At 42.6% G+C, this 26,141-nt stretch overlaps 1 long non-coding RNA gene across 1 annotated transcript in view; it reads right to left on the bottom strand.

Moving 5' to 3' along the window:
• The window catches only part of LOC108299913, a 70,945-nt gene that overhangs the window by 20,200 nt on the left and 24,604 nt on the right, over nt 1–26,141 (bottom strand). The window contains exon 2 of the long non-coding RNA XR_005199046.1: nt 1,054–1,089. This is a non-coding gene — a long non-coding RNA (uncharacterized LOC108299913). The remainder of the gene's footprint in view (nt 1–1,053; nt 1,090–26,141) is intronic.

The raw sequence follows: 26,141 nt of genomic DNA, 5'->3' as shown, positions 1-26,141 counted from the left end.
ACAATCTTGGCTCATTGCAACCTCCACCTCCTGGGCTCAAGCAATCCTCCCACCTCAGCCTCTGAAGTAACTGGGACCACAGGCGTGAGCCACAACACCCAGCTAATTTTCATTTTTGTTTATAGAGACAGAGTTTCGCTATGTTGCCCAGGCTGGACTCAAACTCCTGAGCTCAAGTGATCCGCCTATCTTGGCCTCCCAAAGTGCTAGAATCATAGGTACAAGCCACCGTACCCAGCCTGCAACTTTATTTTAATCAAAACACTTTTGTCAAGTTTTTTCATAGCATCCAACTTAATTTTCATAAAAGCAAGAGCTCACTGTTTGTACTTATTATTCAATTAGTTGGCCCAGTGTTTTATTTGGCTATGTAATTATAAAATAGTACAACTAGCATAAGCAGGTTTGGGAATGAACTCAATTTTGACTCTAGGAAGAAAGCACATAATGTAATTGGTCAGAACAGAAGTGCTGAGCCTAGAAGAGACTGGACTGTCAGTCAGAAGATTTTAGAGATGTGGATATTCATCAGCATATTTTATAGAGAAAACAGCACATCTGCTAAACTGGCTAGTCTTCTTTCGGAATGTCTTCTTTCTCATCAGTTCTAGAGCATGGGTTGCAAATTGGTGGTTTCATTTGGACAACATGGAGTATTAAAACTTTTTGAGTCTTTTGCCAACATTCAATAATTGGCAGAGATATTAACACTGTTAGATGACTTCCACCCTCTTTGACGTATGTTTTCACTAGAAACAGTAAGTATTTAAGAGGCAGTCAGTATTGTCTCCTATATTTAAACACTATTGTGATAATTCACTGAGTGGGGGTCAGTTAAAAGAACACATTTCATAAACATTCTTTTTTTTCCCCCTTCAAATCATGTCTTGTGTAACTGACTGTATTAAGCTGTCTTAGATGTAGTCACATTCCTCTCTTGCTTTCCTGAGACTACACTCACCTCTTTAGCCACCCAATGAACAATCCTAAGTCAGGAAGATTTCCTTTTAGTTTATTACAAACTCATTCTACAGATCCAAGTTTGGGACTTACCTTGCTGCAGCCACAATGTGCTGCTCCCAGGAACTGCTAGCAGTAAGGATAAAATGAAACTATATGTAAAAACACTGTTTAAACTCAAAAAGCCCTGATCTAAGGGTGAAGTCAATTATTTTGTATGTATTTATCATATCATCCCACTAGATTTTGGGTTCCTCGAGGATATGAATAAAATCACAATTTTATATGTATGCTGGTACAAAGCCAGCCTCAGTACTGACTACATAGTGATGATCCAGGTTACATGGGGATTTATCCTGTATGGATATATACAAATATTCCTTGTTGTCCTTATCTACCAGTATAAGCATGCATAGGGCAGAGGATCTCATCAATTCGGACTGTCCTGTAAGTCCCAGAGCATTATGGGTGCCCAAGAAAACCATGAATTTTACAAGATTCTCCACTCCAGAAAGAAACACTCTTGGTGGCAGCTTCTGGGAATCATCAGGATGACAATGGAGATTGACAAAGAGAACGAACATGTGGTTTTATCTGGGAGGAGTAACAGTTTCACATCACACCAAAGTGTTGGTTTTTTTGTTTTGTTTTTTGCTGTTGTTTGTTTTGAAACAGAGTTTCGCTCTTGTTACCCAAGCTGGAGTGCAATGGCATCATCTCGGCTCACTGCATTCTCTGCCTCCCAGGCTCAAGTGATTCTCTTGCCTCAGCCTCCCAAGTAGCTAGGATTACAGGTACGTGCCATCACGCCTGGCTAATTTTTTTGTATTTTTAATAGAAATGAGGTTTCATCATGTTAGCCAGGCTGGTCTTAGAACTCCTGACATCAGGTGATCTGCCCACCTTTGCCTCCCAAAGTGCTGGGATTACAGGTGTGAGCCACTGTGCCCAGCCTTTTTTACATTTTTATTTGCTCTCTTTCTTTAAAACATCTATTTTTAAAATCATTGAATATATTCTTCACAGGCAAAGTTTCTGTTATTTTCAGGAAGGAAAGCAACTTGCCATGACTTGTTTATTTTTTCCTGGTCACTGGTAATACCTTTATGGTATTTTTTTTTCTTTTTTCTTTCTATCTTTGTTCTTTTGTCAAGGGGTGGGGGATAATAGAAGAAAATAAGGATGTGTCTGTTATAAGATAAAAAGAAGCTTAGTTCTTGAAGTCCTGTAGGAGGCCAATGCAAATCTTAGTCTTAGTTTCAAATATCCTAAAACAATGATTCTCAAACTTTAACCTGCGTCAGAATCTCCTGGAGGGCTTGTTAAAACACAGGTTGCTGGACTCTGTCTCTATAATTTCTAATTCAGTAGGTATGGGATGAGACCCATGAATTTGCATTTCTACCAAGTTCCCAGCTCATGCTCTAGGTCCAAGGATCATACGTTCAGAATCACCACCCTAAGCTCTAGAATGCTATTTCAGCTACTGTATATGAACAACACTTAGAGTATGCCAGGCACTATGCTGAGTATACTAAGATGGGTGAGACTCAGCCCATGCCCTCGAGGAGCTCAAATTCTAGGTGGGGAAACAAATAGACATACACATGAATATATTTATTTGTTGAGAACAGATAAGGAAATACAGGATCAGTGTTCTTTCTCTGGACCTCAGTTTCCCTCCTCATATCCCAGGCCTCTACTAGTGCCATTCATTCTACTGACCATTTCAACAGGAGAGCTGTTTCTAGATCCTAGTTGATAAGGAACCTTGAGGGGTAGGTGGATGGAGAAGCCTAAAGCCATTTTTATTAAAATGTCAATGCCACTAGCTGCCTTTGGGGCCAGGAAAGCACTAAGGAAAGATCCAAGAGGGTGTGGGCACAAGTCAGCAGCACATTGATGGGGAAGGCAGAGTGGGTTGGCTGGGGATTACTTCTTTACTCAGTCTCAAAACCCCCAATTTTTCTCTCTTCATGTGTAAATGTCACTCTTATTTAAGGCTTGGCTTAGATGCCCCCCATTTCTGTAAAGTTTTTCACAACCCTCTACTCTCTACTGTCCCCAGTGATACCCCAACTCTGAACAGTTATAGCATTTGATTTTTGCCTCTTCCAAGAAAAGTGAGTTCTACTTTTGCTCAGAGTTCTTCACTGCACATAGCACTGCATCTGGAATAGCATTCAATACACGTCAAATAATTAAAGAATAAGTAAACAGAGAGTTGATGCTACAGAAACTATTTCAACCCCCAAATTCACAATATAAAAATGGGGGGAAAAAGGCAAAAGGGAAGTTGGGATAGAAACAGATCAGAACTGACCAGTTCCAGAATTTGTCTGGAGGTTAGGTAGAAGTAATTCTAGGTTTGCCAGGGGTTATGATTAGCCAGTGGAAGGTTATAGGAATTCTAGGATCCATTCAACCATCCATTCATTATTTAGCTTTTCCTTTGTTCACTAGTATTCCAAGTGTGGCTCCCTTGGGCAGTATCTTCTCTCATCCCGAACCTTCCTGAAAACAGAACTCAGCATTTGATGGATCCCTGAAAACAGATCCACAATGTGTTAACAAAATAAGTAATTTACTGAAAATTTTCCTGAAGAGAAGGGAAAGGGAATTGACTTCATACACCATACAACAAAGACTTCTCAAACTCCTCATTAATCATTTTGGTTTCCTTCAGCATCTTCTTAGGTCAGCCCTCTCAGATTTTAGCATGTATTCCCTAACAGCCTCTGAAATCCTGTCTGCTGCCCCAGGTACTTTAGATGTTTTCAAATTGCAACAATCCGCTATACAAAATGGACGGCTAAGAGTTGGCCCAACTGTTATAGGTAGCCAGGCATGAGCTGGGCAATAGTAGGCTCTTCCTCGACCCACTAGAAATGTCAGGTGATGGTTCGACCATTATCACATTGCCTCTCTAAAAGTGATAAATTGGCAGCCAGCCAGCACCAGGGAGGGCTCATTTCCTGATGGTCCACACCTGTTAACATTAAAGGGTTAATTAAAGGCAGACCCCAGGGAGAAGAAATTTCCTGTGCATGCACATTAAGAGGTAAAAATGGCAAAGTATGATTGCCTGGGAAAAAGGAAGAAAGCCTCTGATGGGCATGTGTACAACTTCCTAAACTCACTGCACATGTTCACCTCCCAAGGGTAGGGAGGGCTCTGCACATGCGGGCATCCCACCCTGAGGGAGGAATCATGGGAAAGAGGCAAACCTATGAAAGTCCCAGGACCATGATTAAATGGGGCACTTGACCTTCTCTCTCTCTTCAACCTTCACATGCCCTCTTGGATCTCTTCCAAGTGAACTTTCCTTTCTTTCCTGCTCTAAGGCCTTTTAAATAAACTTCCACTTTTGCTCTGGAACTTGCCTCAGTCTCTTTTTCTGACTTATGCCCCTCAGTCGAATTCTTTCTTCTGAGAAGGCAAAAATTGAAGTTGCTGCAGACCCATAAGGATTCACCACCGGCATAAATCAGATCTCACCCACAGGTAATGCAACCACGATCATCTATGCTTCCCTGAGCGTGTCCCTTTGGGATCTCCACATTCAGTGTATACAACTGTAGAAACTCTTGTTAGCCAGTCTCCAAGCTGCTCCCCGCTCAATGATCATGCCCTGAGGTGGTCCCTTTCCATAAAGAATTAGAGCTGGCCCTTGTGACAAACAGAATCAGGTAGAAGTAGACTGTGTAACTCTAGAGTTAGGTCCAAATGTCCTTGAAACATCCACTGTGTTCTGTGGGAGCATATGCTTTTGCAGCTCTGAATTGTGATATGAGACGTCCAACTCACCAGAGGCCACCACACTGGAAAGACTACTCAAGAAACCTCACAGTGTGGCCCAGAGACTACAAGACAGTGAGAGGCCCAGCTGGCCCTCGACTGTGCCAGCCTCAGCCATTTCCATCATCCCAGCCGAGGCCCCAGACATGGCATGGAGTAGGGACAAATCATCCCCTTAGGTACAAATTGCAGATTCCTGAGAAATGCCTGTGGCATTAAGCTATTAAATTTTGGATGGTCTGTTATACAACAACAGATTACAAGAATATCCTCCTACTTAACAACCAGCTCCCAGGGCACTGGGCAAGCCAGGAAGACCCCCCTCTCTTGAGGCTGCTGATACATCGCACACCTTGGAAGATCCCACTATTGGCTCATGAGTCCTCCAGGCAGCTCCAGGGCCTTAATGGCCCTCTTCCCATGCTCCTTCAGGCTCTCTCTTCCAGGCCACCCTTCCTCAAACTTCCACTCTACTCCTGTGGCAAATCAAGCCCTTTCTTAGAATCCCCAGTGGATCCCATAGGTCCTAGAATAAAATCCAGGCTCCTCACTGTGGCCTAAAAGGTGATACATGATTTAGCCCCTACCTAGGTCTCTCACCTCATCTTAGATATTTTACTTCATATTTTCTCAGGTCATCACACCTCAGGTGGTACTAGCTTTCTTCAGTTCCTCCGACAAACCAAACTCGCAATCAGTTTGACCAGTTTCCTCACTTGAATGTTCCTTCTACACCGTCCCCAGGACTGGCTCTTCTATCTCATCTTGTCGGTGTCTCTCAGCTTAAATGACACTCCTGTGGAAAGGTTTTTTTTCTGAGCCCCCATGTGCCTATCTCAGTCCTTACCAGTGGTATAACACTTACCATAACTCAAATATATTTTTAAAATCTATCAGCTTACTTGCTTTTCGTCAATCAGCTTCACTAGAATATAGGCCCTGAGAAGTCAAGGAATGTGTCCATCTTATTAGTAGCACTCAGGAATACACCTCACTATAGTAGATGCTTAATAAACATTTATTGAATGCTAATGTCAAGAACTCTTCTTGCACATGCTTTCATGGAAGTTTTTATATATCCAGCAGACCTTCCTAGCAAGGCCTCCCTTGCTTGTAAAATCCTTTTATTGTCAATAAACCATAAATAAATGGTAGATCTAGATATTTCTGAGTTTGAGAGAAAATATTTTTTCTGGTTTTTATAAAACCATTTTAAAACTTTTTATTATGGATAATTTCAAACACGTACGGAAGTAGAGAAAATAGTATAATGAATCCACATGAACCCATTACTGGCTTCAACAGCTATCAACTCACAGCCAATCTTGTTTCATTTATTCTATCACCTGCTACATGATATTTTTAAATATTTTTTTACCTGACACATAATAATTGTACATATTTATGAGGTACAATGTGATATTTCAATACATGGGTGGAAACTGTAATGGACAAATCAGGGTAATTAGCAAATCTATCACCTCCAACATTTATTTCTTTGTGTCGGAACATTCAAAATCCTCTCTTCTATCTATTTGAAAATACACAAAAAATTGTTAACCATAATCACTCCACAATGCTATAGAACACTAGAACTTACTTCTATCTAGCTGTAAGTGTGTATCTTTTAGACAACCTCTCCCTATCTCTTCTCTTCCATATCCTTCCCCACCTCTAGTAACCACTATTCTACTCTCTCTGAGATTAACTTTTTTTTTTTTAATTTATTTATTGCATTTTAGGTTTTGGGGTACATGTGAAGAACATGCAAGATTGTTGCATAGGTACACACATGGCAGTGTGATTTGCTGCCATCCTCCCCTTCACCTATATCTGGCATTTCTCCCCATGCTATCTCTCCCCACCTCCCCACCCCACGTCCCTCCCCCATTTCCCCCCAACAGACCGCAGTGTGTAGTGCTCCCCTCCCTGTGTCCATGTGTTCTCATTGTTCAACACCTGCCTATGAGTGAGAACATGTGGTGTTTGATTTTCTGCTCTTGTGTCAGTTTGCTGAGAATGATGCTTTCCAGGTTCATCCATGTCCCCACAAAGGACACACACTCATCATTTTTGATGGCTGCATAATATTCCGTGGTGTATATGTACCACATTTTCCCTGTCCAGTCTATCATCGATGGGCATTTGGGTTGGTTCCAGGTCTTTGCTATTGTAAACGGTGCTGCAATGAACATTCGTGTGCATGTGTCCTTATAGTAGAATGATTTATAATCCTTTGGATATATACCCAGTAATGGGATTGCTGGGTCAAATGGAATTTCTATTTCCAGGTCCTTAAGGAATCGCCACACTGTCTTCCACAATGGTTGGACTAATTTACACTCCCACCTAACACCATAAAAACCCTAGAAGAAAATCTAGGCAAAACCATTCAGGACATAGGTGTAGGCAAGGACTTCATGACCAAAACACCAAAAGCAGTGGCAACAAAAGCCAAAATAGACAAATGGGACCCAATCAAACTCCACAGCTTCTGCACAGCAAAAGAAACAGTCATTAAAGTGAATCAGCAACCAACAGAATGGGAGAAAATTCTTGCAGTCTACCCATCTGACAAAGGGCTGATATCCAGAATATATTACTATTTGGATCTATATATATATATTTTTTGATACTCAAGATTAATCCATTCACACTTATTCTGGTAACTAATGTGCTTGGTTTTTACTTTTGTTTTTTTCTTTTTTCCTTTTTCTTTCCTTCTCACATTTCCCAAATGATACGATTCCATCTTTTATTTACATTACATACAGATCAACTTTTTAAACTTCCACATTCCCCTATATTTTTAAAGCCAGTTCCAGACATCACATTATCTGTAAAACTTTCCGTGTGTACCTGAATAAACTTGATTATGCTTAAATGAAATAAAAAATTTCCTTCTTATAACATATTCAGTGTTCAAATTTACAATTGTCTCATAAATGTTATAGTGCAGTTATCTCTTTCTGTCTTTCTATTTCTTCCTTCCAGTTTGTTTGTATCAGCTCCCAAATAAGGCCCACACATTGCTACTGGTGGTTGTATCTAATTTGTAAGATCCCCCTTCACCTAGTGTGCGCTATCTCTGACACACACACACACACACACACACACACACGCTTTCTTGTTGCAACTTATTTGTTAAAGAAGCTAGGTAGTCCTGGAAAGTTTCCTACTGTATAAGTCTGCTTGGGCAGCCATAACAAAACACAGTAGTCCCTCGTTATTCACAAGGGATTGGTTCCAGAACCTCCCCTGAAAGCAAAAATCTGCAGATGCTCAAGTCCCTTATATAAAATAATGTGGTATTTTCCTATATGCTACACACATCAACCTATATACTTTAAATCATCTCTAGAGTACTTGGAGTAATTTAGTCTAGTAATCTCTACAGTAAATAATACAATATAAATGTTATATGTAAATAGTTGTTATACTGTATTGTTTACCATATGACAAGAAAAAAGTCTGTGCATGCCCAGTACAGATGCAACTTTTTTCTTTTTAGAGTCAAGGTCTCGCTCTGTCACCTAGGCTGGAGTGCTGTGGCACACTCATAGCTCACTGCAGCCTTCATCCCCTGGGCTCAAGCAGTCCTCCCTTAGCCTCCTGAGTAACCAGGATTACAGGTGTGTGCCCCCTTTTTTTTTTTTTGAGATGGAGTCTCGCTCTGTCACCCAGGCTAGAGTGCAGTGGCATAATCTCGGCTCACTGCAACCACTGCCTCCCAGCAGTGATTCTCCTGCCTCAGCCTACCGAGTAGCTGGGATTACAGGCATGCACCACCACACCCGGCTCATTTTTGTGTTTTTAGTAGAGATGGGGTTTTACCATGTTGGCCAGGCTGGTCTCCAACTCCTGACCTCATGATCCATCTGCCTTGGCCTCCCAAAGTGATGGCATTACAGGAATGAGCCACCGTGCCTGGTCTATCTTAATTACCTTCTTAAAAGCTGGTATATTTTCACTCTGTGCCTCCATCCAAATCTCATCTCAAATTGTAATCCCCACATGTTGGGACAGGGGCCCAGTGGGAAGTCACTGAATCATGGGAGAGGACTTTCTCTTTGCTGTTCTCCTGTGAGTGAGTGACTTCTCATGAAATCTAGTTGTTGGAAGGTGTGTGGCACTTCCCCCTTCACGCTATAACTCTCTCTCTCTCTCTCTCTCTCTCTCTCATCCTCTCTCCCCACCTGCTCCACATGGTAAGACATACCTGCTTCCCCTTTGCCTTCCACCATGATTGTAAGTTAACTGAGGCTTCCCAGTCATACTTCCTGTTAAGCCTGCAAAATTGAGTCAATCAAATCTCTTTCTTCATAAATTACCCAGTCTTGGTAGTTTTTTTACATAATAGCAGTGTGAAAACAGACTAATACAAAGCCCTATCACCAAATACAGTCACATTTGGGGTTAGGGCTTTAATACATGAATTTTGAGGGATATAATTTAGTCCATAAAATCTACAGTCTGGATTTGTTGATTGCATCCCTGTGGTGTTAACATGTTCTTATCTCTATCTTTATCTTGGTAGTTGGAGCTAGTAACTTGATAAAATTAAGGCTTAATGTTTTGATAAAATGATTTCATAGTAGTGCTGTATTCCTCCATCTGAAAATACTGATTTATATAAATACCCCATGCCAGGTGTGGTGGATCATGCCTGTAATCCCAGCACTTTGGGAGGCTGAGGCAGGTGAATCACTTGAACCAGGAGTTTCAGACCAGCCTGGGCAACATAGCAAAACCCCATCTCTACAAAAATACAAAAATTAGCTGAGCATGGTGCTACATCCCTATAATCCAAGATACTCAGGAGGATAAGGCACAAGAATCATTTGAACCCAGGAGGTGGAAGTTGCAGTGAACCAAAATCGTGCCACTGCACTCCAGCCTAGGGGAAAGAGCAAAATTCTGTATCAAAAATAAATAAATAAGCAAATAAACCCCATAATTATTAATAGACTTACAGTCTAACTATTCAAAACTGGAACCCAGTTTCTCAAGGCAGCCAAAATACTAGATATATATTTTTATATAATCCTGTCAAAACTTTCAAAGGTTAAATCATAGGTAACAATAATGGTAGCTGATATTTATTGAGCACCAGGTACCAGACACTTTGGGTTTGTTTTTCAGAATAATCTTGTCATTCAGGAATATTATTTTCTAATTTCTCCAGTGGAGAAAATAATATTTTAGGAAATTTTCTTAAATTGATTTTTTAAAACATCTTCTCAAATATTTAGTCAAATACCAAGTGAAATGAATTCTCTTTTGGAAAAACTATAGATGTGAATTTGGTGAGGCATTAAATCATTAGAGATTCTCCTTGAGAGAGCTAGATCAGGTGGTCAATAAATCTTCACCAATTTAAAGATAAGTTTGACCACAGCTGACTGATTCTTGGTGAAACTGAAATGTAAGGTGCAGATACATATACTAGATAGATTTACCAATCTGATTAATTATATTTCCTATTATTTGAGTTTCTACCACATGCCTATATTTTCTTCCATTTAAATACATTTTTTACCAATTTTTGGTAAAAATCTTCATTTGGTTGGACATTATCCCTGCAAGGCCTTTAAATTTTGTTTTTATATGGTGATTACTATATGCCAGATTGGGCTCTAAAATCCAGTTTGTGAATTAACTCACTTTGTTCTCACAACAAAGTACTTATGAGGTAGGTACTATTATTATTCCCATACTATGGATGAGGAAAACGAGGCTTGGAGAAGTTACATAATTGGCCCAAGGTTACCCAGCCAGTGAGTGCCTAGATTTGAATCCAAACAATTGGCTCCAGAGTCTGTTCTTATAATGCCAAAGGCTTCACATGCTTAGAACTCCCTTGACATTCAGATGCCCAGTATGTGGGCCTCACAGACTACGGTTCTTCGGGGGCCACGATGCCACTGGCACCACAGGCACGCCGGCACAACATCTGCTTCACCACTGCCTTTCTCAGTCTGTATCTTCTGGTCCTCCATTACTCAGGCATGGCTCACACTCAGCTTCCTGCTGGAGCAATGCAAATCTTGAAAACTGGCTTACACATCCAGAAAGTTGACATGCAAGCAAAACAGGACCCTTCTGTTGACCAGTCTTCCATTTTCCTTATAGCAAGGACGTCTCATTAGAAAAAGAACTTTAGGACAGAAAACCCAGAGCCAAGGGAATGAATGATGCAAGTTACACTGGATCAGGAATTACGGCCCAGCACGGGAAATTACAGTGGGCTGGAGAGAAGGGTCCGCCCAGTACTGCTGGAATGGAAGGAAAGAACCAACAAGATCCTGTGCTGATTACTCTCTGCTTGCCCCCTGCCCTCTTCCATGCATGCTCTACATGTCTCTGCCCTTTTCTGTGTTCAGGGGGCTGACTTCAGTAGACTGCATCAGCCAGGCTTGCGAATCAGTTTGGCTTCTAATTGGACTCAGCAATGAGAGGTCCTGGCAGGCAAATATAAGGTAGGAGAGAAAATTCAGGGTACTTCTTTCCCTCTCTCTCCCTCTTTGCACCATATCTCTGGCCTTGGCCATGTCCTTCTTGGTGTTACCTGAGCCCAGGAAGTCAAGCTACAGCTCCTCCATGGCTCTAGCTCACAAAAGCTCTAGTGACACCCTCCTTTCCCCTTGCACTTTCCAAGCTGCTACTCTCTGGATGCCTCAACATCCCACTTGTTCCTTTAACCTGAATTATATCTCTGTATAAGCAGTTGCTTCATTAAGGACTTTCCATTTGTACCATCTGGGGTGAACTTGGTTTCATGCTGCAATTGTAATTCAGGCACCCAAATGATGCACATGTACTGTACTTAGAGAGGCTGGGCAAGGGTGTGTCAGAAGACCTAGCACAAGGCAGACTAGGGTGGTAATATTTGGGAGCTGGCCCTGCACCAAAATGTGTCAGATATTTTCCAATTGTGGAGGTCTTGCATATCATCTACGTATTTTAGTAACCACTTCCTCCCATATAAGAATAACAAAACCCTCCTTTTATATGAGAATGAAAAGTCCAAGCCTCTTACTGTGGCTGGTGAGGGACCATTATTCTAGAATCAGTCCTGTTCTAGAATAATGGTCCCTCACCAGCCACAGTAAGAGGCTTGGACTTCTCATTCTCATATAAAAGGAGGGTTTTGCTATTCTGGGCTGGGCACTATGTGAGGCTGTGAAGGCAAATTCCAAGGAGCAATTCCAAGGCCATTTTGAGCAATGGCAACGTGACTAAAATAATTGCTGCTGTGGGGTCTTAGGTATCCACAAGAAGGGACAGGCCAAGAAAGGTGGGGCTTGGCCTCACAAATGTTTTTGCTTTTCCTATGACCCCAAACACAGCAGAATGCCCTTTCTAGTGTAGCAGTTAGAAGTACCAGTGCTAGAACTAGAGTACCTTGGTTCAGATGCTGGCTCCATGCCTGGCTAGCCCCGTGACTTTGAATAAGTAAGTAATTCCTCTAGGCCTCAGTGTTCTTATCTATAAAATGTGGATAATAATGGAATTGGGGCAAGAACTAAATGTCCTGTTACATATAAAGCTCTTAGCACAGTGTATGATGCCAGCAAACACTTTTAAGATGTTTTCTCCACTACTTCTTAGCCACATGACCCTGGGCAACTTACTCAACTTTCTATGCCTCCATTTCCTTCTCTATGAACTGGAACAATAACACTGACCTTCTGGGTTGTATGCAAATCAAAAGGAAGAAAATGTCAGTGAAAATATTCTAGAAACAATAAAGTATTCTATGAATCCAAGGTCTTTTTAAAAAAGATACAATCATAATTATGTTAATTTAAAAAGTAGCCAGGGCCCCAAAGCAATGTCTCGGTAAGCCTTAGCACCAATATCCATAATTAGAGGAGAAAATTTAATAAAAAGGTCATGAGAAGGTCTTAAAGAATAGACTATTAAAAAAAAAAGATCGCTGGCCGGGCGCGGTGGCTCAAGCCCGTAATCCCAGCACTTTGGGAGGCCGAGGCGGGTGGATCACGAGGTCAAGAGATCGAGACCATCCTGGTCAACATGGTGAAACCCTGTCTCTACTAAAAATACAAAACATTAGCTGGGCATGGTGGTGCGTGCCTGTAATCCCAGCTGCTCAGGAGGCTGAGGCAGGAGAATTGCCTGAACCCAGGAGGCGGAGGTTGCGGTGAGCCGAGATCGCGCCATTGCACTCCAGCCTGGGTAACAAGAGCGAAACTCCGTCTCAAAAAAAAAAAAAAAAAAAAAAAAAAAAACTCCGTCTCAAAAAAAAAAAAAAAAAAAAAGATCAAGAGAACTACTGAGAAATGGCTTTGGTTTCATTCTGAGGCTAAGTAGCTGCTGGAATGTTATTTCCACCACAATGTATCCGATCATTAAGCCAAGTATGAACAATGACTATAAAATACACTGGATCAGATGCATTGAAATTAGTATAGTCACCCCAGAAGAACTCTTTCCAGAGGTCCCGTTCCTACTTTCCAAGCAATCAGAGTGGGTCACTCCACCCTTCAGAGCAGCACACCTCCCTGCCCGCAACCGCCCATGCCTGCCTTCATTCATGAGTGCAGACACAGTCCAGGGCCTATGGTCATGACTTTGTTTGGAAGACTGGTCTCTCAAACTAGACTACTTTTGTCTTCTTGCCCTTCATTCTCTGCCTTTTCCTTCTTAATAAAAGCATTGACGTCATGGTCAGGGTTCTAACCTCTTACTACTCCAAATACGATCTGTGGACCAGAAATATCAGTATCGCCTGGGAGCTTGTCAGAAATGTACAATCTTGGGCCCCATCCTAGACCTACTACATCAGAATCTTCATTTTAACATGATCCACGGCTGATTCATATGCTCATTAAAGTTTTAGAAGCACTGTTTCAGTCTTTCTGAAACTTATGCTTATCATGCAAGGTTATTGTGAGGATTAAATGTATTAAAAGTACCTGGCAAACAGTAGGTGCCAAATATGTTATCATCTTCCTTCAGCCAGCACCTGGCACTGCCCATGTCCCTGCCTGAGCCCTTCTTCCTGGCCTAGGCTCTGAATGCTGACCTTAACTTGCTTTCTCAGACTTGGCCACTGCCCTAGATTCTGACCTCAGCTTTTCCCTTAGAGTCCCTGGCAGGCTGGCTGTGGCCTGTTGCTATACTTTCCAGTACTCTCCACTGACCTACAGCTTCCCAAGCCCCACCTTTCTTGGCCTCTCCCTTCTTGTGGATACCTAGGACCCCACAGCAGCACTTATTTTAGTCATGTTGCCATTGCTCAAAATGGCCTTGGAACTGCTCCTTGGAATTTGCCTTCACAGCCTCACACAGTGCCCAGCCCAGCACAAGCACTCAACTAAAGATTCCTTAGTGGAAAGAATCAAGAACAAGGATTTGCTTCATAGTGAGCCATGCTGTTAGGGTTTAGTATCTCCCTTTGTGGATTCTCTTTGCTTTTCCTTATTTCCACTTTTCTTTGGCATTCAAAAAGTATATACAGAAGGCTGAGATTTAATGTCTACCTAGAAAAAAAGGGCCAAGGAGAATGCCTGACCTGTTTAGATTCTAGGCCTGAAGCTCTATACCAGGGAGCCTTGTGACCCCACTTTCCAGGCCTGCTCACTATGATTCCACACCGAGGCTTAAGAACATATTGCAAGGAAGTAATAAAATGTTCTGATCCTGGCCTGTTACTCTATGCATAAGTCACTGTAGGCTGTTGATGTCCTGCCAAAATCTCCTCACTAGCCAATGCACACAATGCTACAACTGAAAGCTTCTTCTACCTGTGACCTTCTTTGGACAAGTGCTCTTGGATGAGCTGTATTACCTAGAAAAGCTTGGTATGCAGCCAACGACTGACGGATATAGGGGCACAAAAGCCTGGTCCCCTTGCCTCAAGGTGGAACAACTCTGTAGTACAATTAGCATTTGTACTCCTGAGTCCCCATGGATCAAGCCAAGGCTAGAATTTACCCGAGAACACATCCCAGTGAGGCTCCTTCCCTTGCTCTCACTCCCTTAGAGCTTCTTTCCAGAGCATCCCTCAATAAATTCCATGTGCCTGAAACTTTGTCTCAAACTCTGTTTCTAACCTGAGACAGTGCTCTTGGGATTTATGGACGAGCGGCAGGACAAAATTCCTATTTTCAGGATCCCAAGCACCATGTCAACACCAGCTCAACATGACTTACACTGGGGTCTCCTCTCTACTTTCATCAGGCCACAGGGCACCAGAGACAAGTCCAAAGGTGAGGGATGAGGATTAGAGTTACACTGTCTAAAATGGTGCCCACCAGCCTAAGCAACATAGTGAGACTCTGTCTCTACAAAAAATGTTTAAAAATTAACCAGATGCCAGGTGCAGTGGCTCACCCCTGTAATCCCAGCACATTGAGAAGCCAAGGCTGGTGGATTGCTTGAGGTTAGGAGTTCATGACCAGCCTGGCCAACATGGCAAACCCCATCTCTACTAAAAATAAAAAAATTTAGCTGGGCCTAGTGGTACACACCTGTATCCCTAGCTCCTCAGAGGGCTAAGGCAGGAGAATTGTTTGAACCCAGGAGGCAGAGGTTGCAGTGACCTGAGATCAGGCCACTGCACTCCAGCCTGGGCAACAGAGGGAGATATCATCTCAAAAAAAAAAAAAAAAAAAATTAGCCATGCATGGCATGCATGGTGGCAAGCACCTGTGTACCTGTAGTTCTAGCTACTTAGGAGGCTAAGGCTGGAGGATAATTTGAACCCAGGAAGTCAAGGTTACAATGATCTATGATCACACCACTGTACTCCAGCCTGGGCGACAGACCAAGACCCTGTCTCTCTTAAATAAATAAATAAAATTATACCTACTAGTTACAGGCGGTAGTTGAGCACCTGAAATATGGCTAGTGCAAATGATTTCATTTAATTGTAATTTTTTAAAACTGGTACTCAAGTTGTTGGAAAACTTTTTTTTTTTGGGGGGGGTGACAGAGTCTCGGAGTGCAGTGGTCTGATCTCGGCTCACTGCAACCTCCACCTTCTGGGTCCAAGCAATTCTCCTGCCTCAGCCTCTCAAAGTGCTGGGATTACAGGTGTAAGCCACTGCACCCAGCTTGGAAAACTTTTAAACATGTTTGGAACTATGTGAGTGTGTAATCTACTTTTTCAATAGTAAATTTTATAAGACCTAATACAGATCAAATAGTTCTGGTGAAAATTTAGTGTCTACATTGACATATGTTGTAAGTGTAAGAAACGTAACACTGAAATCCAAAGATACAGTATTTAAAAATAACGTAGGCTGGGCACCATGGCTCATACCTATAACGCTAGCACTTTGGGAGGTCGAGGTGGGCAGATCACTTGAGCCCAGGAGTTCCAGAATAGCCTGGGCAACATGGTGAAACCCTGTCTTCACAAAAAATATTAATACAAAAATTACCTGGGTGTGGTGGCGTGTGCCTTCAGTCCCAGCTACTCAGGAAACTGAGATGAAAGGATCACTTCAGCCTTGGGGGGCTCCAGTAAGTCAAGGTCACGCCACAGCACTCCTGACCAACAGAGCAAGACCCTGTGTCAAAAAAATAAATATTGGCCAGGCACTCTGGTTCACACCTGTAATCCTGGCACTTTGGGAGGCCAAGGCAGGTGAATCACTTGAGGCCAGGAATTCAAGACCAATCTGACCAACATGCCAAAACCTGTCTCTACTAAAAATACAAAAAGTAGCTGGGCGTCGTGGCACGTGCCTGTAGTCCCAGCTACTTGAGAGGCTGAGGCAGAATTTCTTTAACCTGGGAGGTAGAGGTTGCAGTGAGCCCAGATTGTGCCACTGCACTCCAGCCTGGGCAACAGAGCAAGACTCTGCCTCATAAATAAAGTAAAAGATATTATTAACATTTTCAATATTGGTTTCTTATGAAATTATTTTGTTGAATAAAATGTTATTAAAATTAACTTGGCTGGGTGCAGTTGTTCACACCTGTAATTTCAGCACTTTGGGAAGCCAAGGTGGGAGGATCAATTGAGCCCTGGCGTTCAACACCAGCCTGGGCAATACAATGAGACTGTGTCTCTACAAAAAATTAAAAAAAAAAATAGCTGGTTGTGGTAGCATGCATTTGTGTTCCCAGCAACTTGAGAGGGTGAGGTGAGAGGATTGCTTGAGGCCAGGAGGTCAAGGCTGCAGTGACCTATGATTGCACCACTGCACTCCAGCCTGAGCAACAGAGCAAGATCCTATCTCAGAAAAAAACTAAAATTAAAATTAAAAATTAATTTAATAACTTTAAAAAATATTTTTAAAACTATGACTACCAGAAACTATTTAATTATATGTGTGGCTCACATTGTATTTCTTTTTTTTTTTTTTTTTTGAGAAAAAGTCTCACTCTGTTGCAATGGCATGATCCTGGCTCACTGCAACCTCTAGCTCCCAGGCTCAAGTGATTCTCCTGCCTCAGCCTCCTGAGCAGTTGGGACTATAGGCATGTACCACCATGCCAGACTAATTTTTGTATTTTTAATAGAAACGGGTTTCACCATGTTGGCCAGGCTGGTCTCCATCTCCTGACCTCAGGTGATCCACTCCTCTCAGCCTCCTAAAGTGCTGGGATGACAGGCGTGAGGAACTGCACCCAGCCAATATTTCTATTGACAACACTTGTCAAAAACTTCAGCCTGGATGGGAGCAGTGGCTCATGCCTGTCCTCCCAGCACTTTGGAAGGCCAAGGGAGGTGAGTTTGACAACAGCCTGGGCAATGTGGTGAAACTGCATCTCTACAAAACATACAAAAAAATTAGCCAGGTGTGGTGGTGCATGTCTGGAGCCCCAGCTAACTCCAGTGGCTGAGATGGGAGGATCTCTTGAGTCCAGGAAGTCAAGGCTGCAGTGGGCCATAATCAGGCCACTGTACTCCAACAGAGCCAGACTCTGTCTCAAAAGAAAAACAAAAAAGGAACCTCAGCCTGAGCAGGCAGAGATAAAGAAAAATAAGCTTCTATTTGTCTCCAAGTATGTGACACATACCTTCCAGTACCCTCCATGCCTCAGTCTCAGCTATTGAGGGCGTTAAGATTCCCTAGCCAGTAAAAGTCATTAAGGACTAACACTTTATCTAAATTTAGATGAGTCTTTACCTATGTTTAACTTTTTAGTCATTTCTCTTCAGTTAGTGGTTAGACTGAATAAACAAAATCAATGTCTGCAGCATTGTCAAGTGTGATAGACTATTACGTTGGTAGCCTCCAATCACTCATGCCTCCCTATATATTCACACCCTTGTAATCTATTCCCCATGAAGCTGAGCTGGTCATGTGACCTACTTCAACCAACTGAAGTGATGCTGAGTCAGATGCTTAAGAAGCCCTGACAGCTTCTGCTTTCGTGTTAAGCCAGCCACCATGTAAGAAATTGGAATTAATGTTCCTGGCCATCAACACCCACTGAGTTAGCACCAAAACTCAACAGTCAGCACCAAACTGCTAGGCGTGTGATGGAGGCCATCTTAGAAATGGATCCTCCAGCCTCAGTCAAGCTACTGCATCTGACACCACATGGAGCAAAGATGAGCCTCCCCCACTGAGTCCTGCCTAAGTTACAGAATCATGAATGAAAAATAAAATAGCTGTTACCTTGAGCCACTAAATTTGGTGTAGTTGTTTACAAGGCAATAGATTAACTGAAACATTAAGGGTACTGAGGGCAAATTTCTATATACATTACTGGAGACTTTTGCCCATCCTTTTAAAACCTAATGGACTGATGGCTGCAGTGGCTCATGCCTGTAATCCCAGCAGTTTGTGAGGTGGTAAGATCACTTGAGGCCGGAGCTCGAGACCAACCTGGCCAACATGACAAAACCTTGTCTCTACTAAAAATACAAAAATTAACCAGGTGTGGTAGTGCACACCTGTAATTCCAGCTACCTGGGAGGCTGAGGCAGAAGAATCGCTTAAACCCGGGAGGCAGAGATTGCAGTGAGCTCAGACCGCACCACTGCACTCCAACCTGGGGGAGAGAGCAAGACCCTATCACAAAACAAACAAACAAAACCTAAAAACCTAATGGACTAATATAGATTCATGCTCTTGAATTTACATCATCTTTGATAAGCTTTTTTTTAGCATATTAGGTAGCCCATTTATATTCATACAATATTTGATATTATTTCTGTGTCCTCAGGACAGATCCAGTTTTATACCAACCACTTCTATTTACCATGTCCTCAATCTTGCAGGAACAAGATTGAGACTTGTTGCACTGTGTCCTTGCCTTGTTCACTCTTTTCTCTGCTTCTACAAGCCATCCTTAATGAGAACTTACTATCACACCTCTCTGGATTTATAAAAGCTGTGTGCCCCAAAGAGGACTCTCTAGGGACTCAGTAAGAAAGCACCTGCCTCACCCACTGTTCTCTTCTGAGGAAAATGTCCCCAAGGTGTTCTTTTGACAAAACGTTTGTGTGGCTCCTGCCATGTAATTTGAATGACCCCACATGGATATCCTGACTCCACTTTGATAGGAATAGGGGTCAATGGCTGAGCTAAAGGCATTTAAGTGGAAATGGGTCAACTGCCTTTGAGGTGGCCTGGAGTAAAGCTCTATACATTAGAGGATTTTTGTGGTGCATGGTGGTATCAGGCCGGTCAGATTATCCTTTGGAAAGGATAAATGCCAGAACCACAGGAGGCAGGTAGGGCACTGAAGCCCAAGCTGAATGTGACCAGTGAGGGACTTGGAAACACCAGACACCAGAAATGCTGATATGTCTCAGGTGTCCATGTATTTTCCTAGGAAATCTCTATGCTTCAGTTTGGGTTCTTTGAAACAGGCACTGAAATGAGGAGTAACGTGCAAAGCAAAAATTAAAGTCATGTTCCCAGAAGCTGTTTTGGAAGTGAGGAAAGGAAGACAGGGAGGGGAGAACACCAAGTATGATGTTTTCTGATTTTCTGTAGGACTGATTTCAGGCAGTCCTACAGAGGCTGGGGTGGCTTCCACCTGATATGGCTAGAAGGGAATATAAGTTACACACCAGAGTTAGTCCCAACTCAAGGTGAGGGAGGTCAGAGAGCAGTTACTGTAACTACAATAGTTACATATAGTAGGTAAAACAGTTCCAATAACCCAAGGAGAGTTCTCAGAAGAAGAGTAACAAGTACAGACCTTTGAAGGCAAAAGCAAACTTCAACTGGGGAGGAGCAACCAGAAACTATAAAGAGATTTGAGAATTCTTGAAGTGCATTAACATTATCCACTGTGCTCCATCACGGAAGGACACCTGAGTGTGTCTCTTCCCTTCAGCTTAAAGCATATGTCTGGGTCAGCACTTCAATTTATTTAATAGTTTTCAGACTGTTCACAGAGTTTCCTCTTGGATCCCCATAAGTTCAGGAGAACTCAGGTGGGAAGGGATCCATTCCTTCTACCCAGCTGTAAATAGAGACATTCTACTTTTCTTTGTTTTATATATTGGGCTTCCATGTGTGCTTTTGCTTAAAAACAGGTCTGCATAACTAAAAAAAGGCTTGAAAACTACCGTGATTGACCATGGTAAAATGGACAGATTAGTTTTTTATTGTTGCACAACAAATTACCAAAAACTTTGAAGCTCAAAACAACACTCATTATCTCACAGTTTCTGTAGGTCAAAAGTCCAGATTCAGCTTATCTGCTCTGGGTCTCAAAAGGCTGCAACCCAGGTGCTGGTCAAGGCTGTGGGCTTATCAGAGGCTAGACTGGGGAAAGATCTGCTTCCAAGCTTCTTCATGTTCTTGGCAAAATTCATCTCCTTGTGGTTGTAGGACTGAGGTCCTGTTTTGTTGCTGGATGTCAGCTGGGGGTTACTCTTAGCAAATATAGGGCCACCTGCAGTTCCTTGCCATTAGTTCCCTCCATAGGCCCTCTCATAATGTGGCAACTTACTTCAAGGCAGCAATGGAAAGAGTCTTTCTAATGCATGATAGCAAGACAGAGCTATATATGAATACAATAATGTAATGATGAGAGTGACTCTCCATCACTTTCCCACCACATTTTATATTGGTTAGAAGCAAGTTCTTGGTCCCACCCACACTCAAAGGAAGGGATTATAGAGTCATAAAAATGAGATCACACTAGGGTCTAGTCTGTCTACCACAATGATTATGGAGAGAGGACTTTTAACAGGAGACATCGTGGCTTCCTAATTATTTCATTCATACCATGCTGGTCTTAAGCAAGCAAAGTCTTTCCTGTGCTTACACTAAACACTTGCGATCTATTGACTTGCTTTCTGACTTGTCATATCGTGTGAATTTTGACAACACATTCTCATTTGTCTCCTAAATACTGGTTCAGGCTGGGCTCTCTCTGGCTAATTATGTAATCTTGCCCTACCTCAGCATTCTTATAGCTGTTGCTTCTGGTCCCAAACTGATAATCTTTATTTCAGTTAATTTCCTGCCTCAGTTTTCTTATATCTGTGTTTGATCATAACTTTCATTTATTTGAAAGTAATTTAAATAATCATATGTAGCAAGTGACTACTACAGCAGACAGTATACCTTTCCAGCTTAAAAATAAGAAAATTGAGCTCCTAGACTGCATAGCTAGTTAATAACACAACTGCAACTAAAAGCTTTGTCTCCCCTCTCTTTTTCATTTTCCATTCTATTAATCTGAATTGGAGAAATCTGCATAAGTGATTTTCCCAGGTAATTCAAATTTGCCACTTTATTTATTTATTTGGAGACAGAGTCTAGCTCTGTCGCCCAGGCTGGAGTGCAGTGGCAGGATCTCAGCTTACTGCAACTTCTGCCTCCCAGGTTCAAGTGATTCTCCTGCCTCAGCCTCCTAAGTAGCTGGGATTACACGTGCCTGCCACCATGCCCAGCTAATTTTTTTTGTATTTTTAGTACAGATAGGGTTTCACTGTGTTAGCCAGACTGGTCTCAAACTCCTGACCTTGTGATCCGCCCACCTCAGCCTCCCAAAGTGCTGGGATTACAAGTGTGAGCCACCACACCCAGCCAAATTTGCCACTTTAAATGTTCTTACCTAGCTAGATGCAGTGGTTCATGCCTGCAATCCCAACACTTTAGGAGGCGAAGGCAGGAGGACCACTTGAGGCCAGCAGTTTGAGACCAGCCTGAACAACACAGTGAGACTCCACCTACAAACCATTTTTTAAATAGCCAGGCATGGCAGCGCATACCTGTAGTCCCAGCTACGTAGGAGGCTGAGGCGGGAGGATTGTTTGAGCCTAGGAAGTAGAGGGTGCACTAAGCTATGATAGTGCCACTGCACTCCAGCTTGGGTGACAGAGCAAGATCCTATCTCTAAAATAAAAATTAAAAAGTAAATAAATAAATAACAAATGTCCATACTTAACCATTAAAGAATGTGAAGTTTTCTAAAAGGTATTGCACACTTCTCTGCCTTAGAAAAAAAAAAAAAAAAAAACCATATGGGTATCATTTTAAACTTCTCCTTTTTTTTTTTTTTTTTTCTTTGAGACAGAGTCTTGCTCTGTCACTAGGCTAGAGTGCAGTGGTGTGATCTCAGCTCACTGCAACCTCCGAATCCTGGTTCAAGCGATTCTCCTGCCTCAGCATCCTGAGTAGCTGGGATACAGGCACAAGCCCAGCTAATTTTTGTATTATTTGTAGAGACAGGGTTTCACCATGTTGGCCAGGATGGTCTCGATCTTCTGACCTCATGATCCATCTGCCTTGGCCTCCCAAAGTGCGGGGATTACAGGCATGAGCCACCGTGCCCAGCCTATTGTAGACATCTCTTAACAGCACAAGGTTGCGATTGTGAACCTTATTTGTCATTCTGGGTTACAATGATGATGTCCTTAAAACATGACCTGGTGGGGATCACGGGGCGATCTTCCCCATACTTGCATCTCTACAGCTGGTATGTGATTTGGGTGCTGCTTCTCTGTTACATCTTGATGTGATAGCTTCTGACGGTATCCCTACTCCCTTCACTACCTCAGCAATGAACCAAGTACAGGAATTTGACCCATCACTGGCCTTCACTTCACCCACTATTTCGAGCCATTAGGCCTAAGGGATTGAGTGTTCACAATGAGTCAGGTACACAGGGTTTTGTGCAAATTTTTCCTTACCAGGCAATGAGTCAGGTACACAGGATTTTGTGCAAAATTTTCCATAATGTACAGGCTTTTTTCATACAGGTTTATAATGATTCAAGTTTAATAAACGCTGACTGCTGGATACATAGTATGAGACCTTATGTTACTTTGTGCCACTCTGGTTATGTTACTAGCATGATATCCAGGGTACCAAGGCAGGGTAGGATTGTGTGCAAAATATTTTCAGAAATGAGGCTGAAATTAGGTATTAATTATTTTAAATTCCTTTCCTGAGCTGTTTCTCCTTAGTTAGTCTCAGGTCATGAAATACGAACACTCTTATAAATCTTTTAAAAATATTCAAAAACCGGCCGGGCACGGTGGGTCATGCCTGTAATCCCAGCACTTTAGGAGACCAAGTGGGCGGATCACCTGAGGTCAGGAGTTCAAGACCTGCCTGGCTAACATGGTGAAACCCTGTCTGTAATAAAAATACAAAAATTAGCCGGGTGTGGTGGCAGGTGCCTGTAATCCCAGCTACTCAGGAGGCTGAGGCACGAGAATCACTTGAGCCTGGGAGGTGGAGGTTGCAGTGAGCCGAGACTATTCCACTGCACTCCAGCCTGGGCAACAGAGCAAGACTCCATATTAACAACAACAAAAATTCAAAAATGAAAGTTAATTTTAAGAGCACTAAAAAATAAGATAAAATACATTTACTACGGTAACTCTCCTAAACAGAAGCCAGACTTACAGTGACTTTATCTATCCAAAACATATCTGAGCACACGGGAGCCAGAAAGGGCTCAAAACAAGGGGAATAGTCTTCACAAATCCCATGCATTAGAGCCCATCACCTGTAACCAAGCAAAACGAGACATTGACGGCTTTAAGCCTATGTCTCATGCTCCACGCCTGGAGCTGAAACTGAGGGTGTGTGAAAAGGGTGGTGAAGAAAGAAATCCAGGTTCTGCTACCAAATCCTGAACCACTAAAAGCCAGCAAATGAAATGCACTCTGTTCGCCACCTCTGGAGAAAATATAACCCATTTTAGAAAGATTTCCCTTACACAACTAAAATGTTCAGAGTTTTGCCACTTACAAGGTAGCTTTCAGTTATCTGGAAAAATTATTTATGTAAAGTCACCACTGCCAGACAGGTGTTCCTGTATTTTTACTCAGCCTTCTGGAACAGCTTGAGGATTTGCTCCAGGAAAGCACTCATTTTGCCTGTACGCTGCTTTAGAAAATAGCTTCACTAAACACCTTCGTCGTTCCATTAGTTATTTATAGTCGAGTTTTGATTATCCACTAGGCAGGTTCCTGGCTCACTTTTCAGCCCTCTGTTTGCCTTTCTCACCTCCCACTGACACACACTTGCTGCAGCTTGTAGCAACTTAGACTTTCCCCTGAGTCACAGCTCCCCTTCCCCCAGTTCCAGCACAGCTGCTCCCCCATCCCCACCAAAAGATGTCTATAACCAAAACAACACTTACCTTCCTCTTCCCCAGCCTTTCCCAAGAATGGTACAAGGTTGCCAGAGAGAACTCGGCAGTGGAATAAGGCCACAACCAGGTATCAGGCAGAGAGCCCCAGAGCTCAGGTATACCTGCAGCCTGAATGCTGGGGAGGGGCCACTAGCCAGGGCAGGACAGGGATATTCAATAGCTTCCCATCTCTTTTCACAGTGTGGCGTCATTTTGTTGTTTGAAGTGTTATGTATTCCTAGACAAGTGACACACCTCCAGTCCTCAAGTTCCAGATGAGTACAAAAACACATGCCTGGCCTGGCACAGTGGCTCACGCCTGTAATCTCAGCACTTTGGGAGGCTGAGGCTGGCAGATTACCCGAGGTCAGGAGTTCAAGACCAGCCCGATCTACATGGTGAAAACCCATCTCCACTAAAAATAAAAAGTAGCCAGTCATGGCAGCGCATACCTATAATCGCAGCTACTCAGGAGGCTAAGTCAGGAGAATTGCTTGAACCCAGGAGAAAGAAGCTGCAGTGAGCCAATATCGTGCCACTGCACTCCAGCCTGGGTGACAGAGCAAGGGTCCACCTAAAAAAAATTAAAAATAAAAATAAATAAATAAAACACATTTCTAACTCCCATCAGATTTTTTTTCCCCAACTTATCTGCACTTTGAACATCTAGTGAAAGTGGCACTAGCACTTTGTTGTGCTGAGGGATTTCTTCTAGGTTTCCTAATTCCACAGATAGGGCAGTTTCCATGCTAGCTTAGAGTAGTGTTACTCAGCCTTGGAATTCTGATGCCTGGGCCTCAGCTCCAGAGATTATTTTTCTAATCTGAGATGAAGGCTGAGCATTGGGATTCTGAAATGTCTCCTAGGTCATTCTAACATGTCATCAAGGTTGAGAACCACTGGCTTGGACACTCACTTGGTTCATAGTGATTGCAAGTATGACTCTTAACTTGGACAGCTGTGGCTTCACTGATTTAGAATAAATGTTTAAATAGGAAGGGGAGGAAATGTGCATACACACAGATCAATTCAGAAGTTATTGTGCATTGCCAAGGTCAACACTTCATTCACTCCTTCACTTAACAAACACTTATTGAGGGTTGCTACTAAGAGAGGAGAATGCAAAAATGCATGATGAAGTTACTGCCCCTCAAGGACACACATTCCCTGGAAGAGCACTCAGACATGTTCTCTAGACTCCTACAGTCCCCCACAGGCATGGTCAACTCTAGCCCTTCCTTCTTCCTCATTCATCCCTAGTGTCTCATAATTCCCCTACATTTGCATATAATTTGACTGAACATACATAATCCTGATGCCTGTAGTCTCTGGTTGCTCTACAGAGTGCAACTGCTTGAATTATGACAGTTATCTCTGCTAATAAAGTTCACATTTTTCCTGCAGAGTTATAAATATATATGCAGCTTGCATACTCAAGAAAGCATGTAGGAGGAAATGCTGAGCTGTGGGGCCCTTCTAGAACAGAAGCCACTCCCTGGCACCTTCACATACATAGCTATCCTAATACCCTCCAAAGAGGCTTGTCCTTGGGGCTCTCTTATAAAAAGGCTTTACTCTAAGCAGCCCTGGTGAGAAAATCAGAAATTAGCACCCTTGACATTTGCATTCTTTTTTTGGGCCCCCAAATGGACTCACAGTTATCAGCTTTCCTTTCCCAGGGGAAGACTGGTCCTGGTGTCTCAGGGGAAATTGGAATGAAATTAACTGGGATGTAAAGTGGCAGCCAAATGAGATCAGGAAGATCAGCAGCAGAGAGAAGGGATAGCTGATTTTGTAAATTCGAGTCATGCAAGTAAATTCATTAAATCTAGGATCTGCTG

Source organism: Cebus imitator, unplaced genomic scaffold (assembly GCF_001604975.1).
Source record: "Cebus imitator isolate Cc_AM_T3 unplaced genomic scaffold, Cebus_imitator-1.0 Scaffold24, whole genome shotgun sequence".
NCBI lineage: Eukaryota > Metazoa > Chordata > Mammalia > Primates > Cebidae > Cebus > Cebus imitator.
The sequence above is the reverse complement of the archived record's forward strand: the minus strand, read 5'-3'. Positions and strand labels throughout refer to the sequence as shown.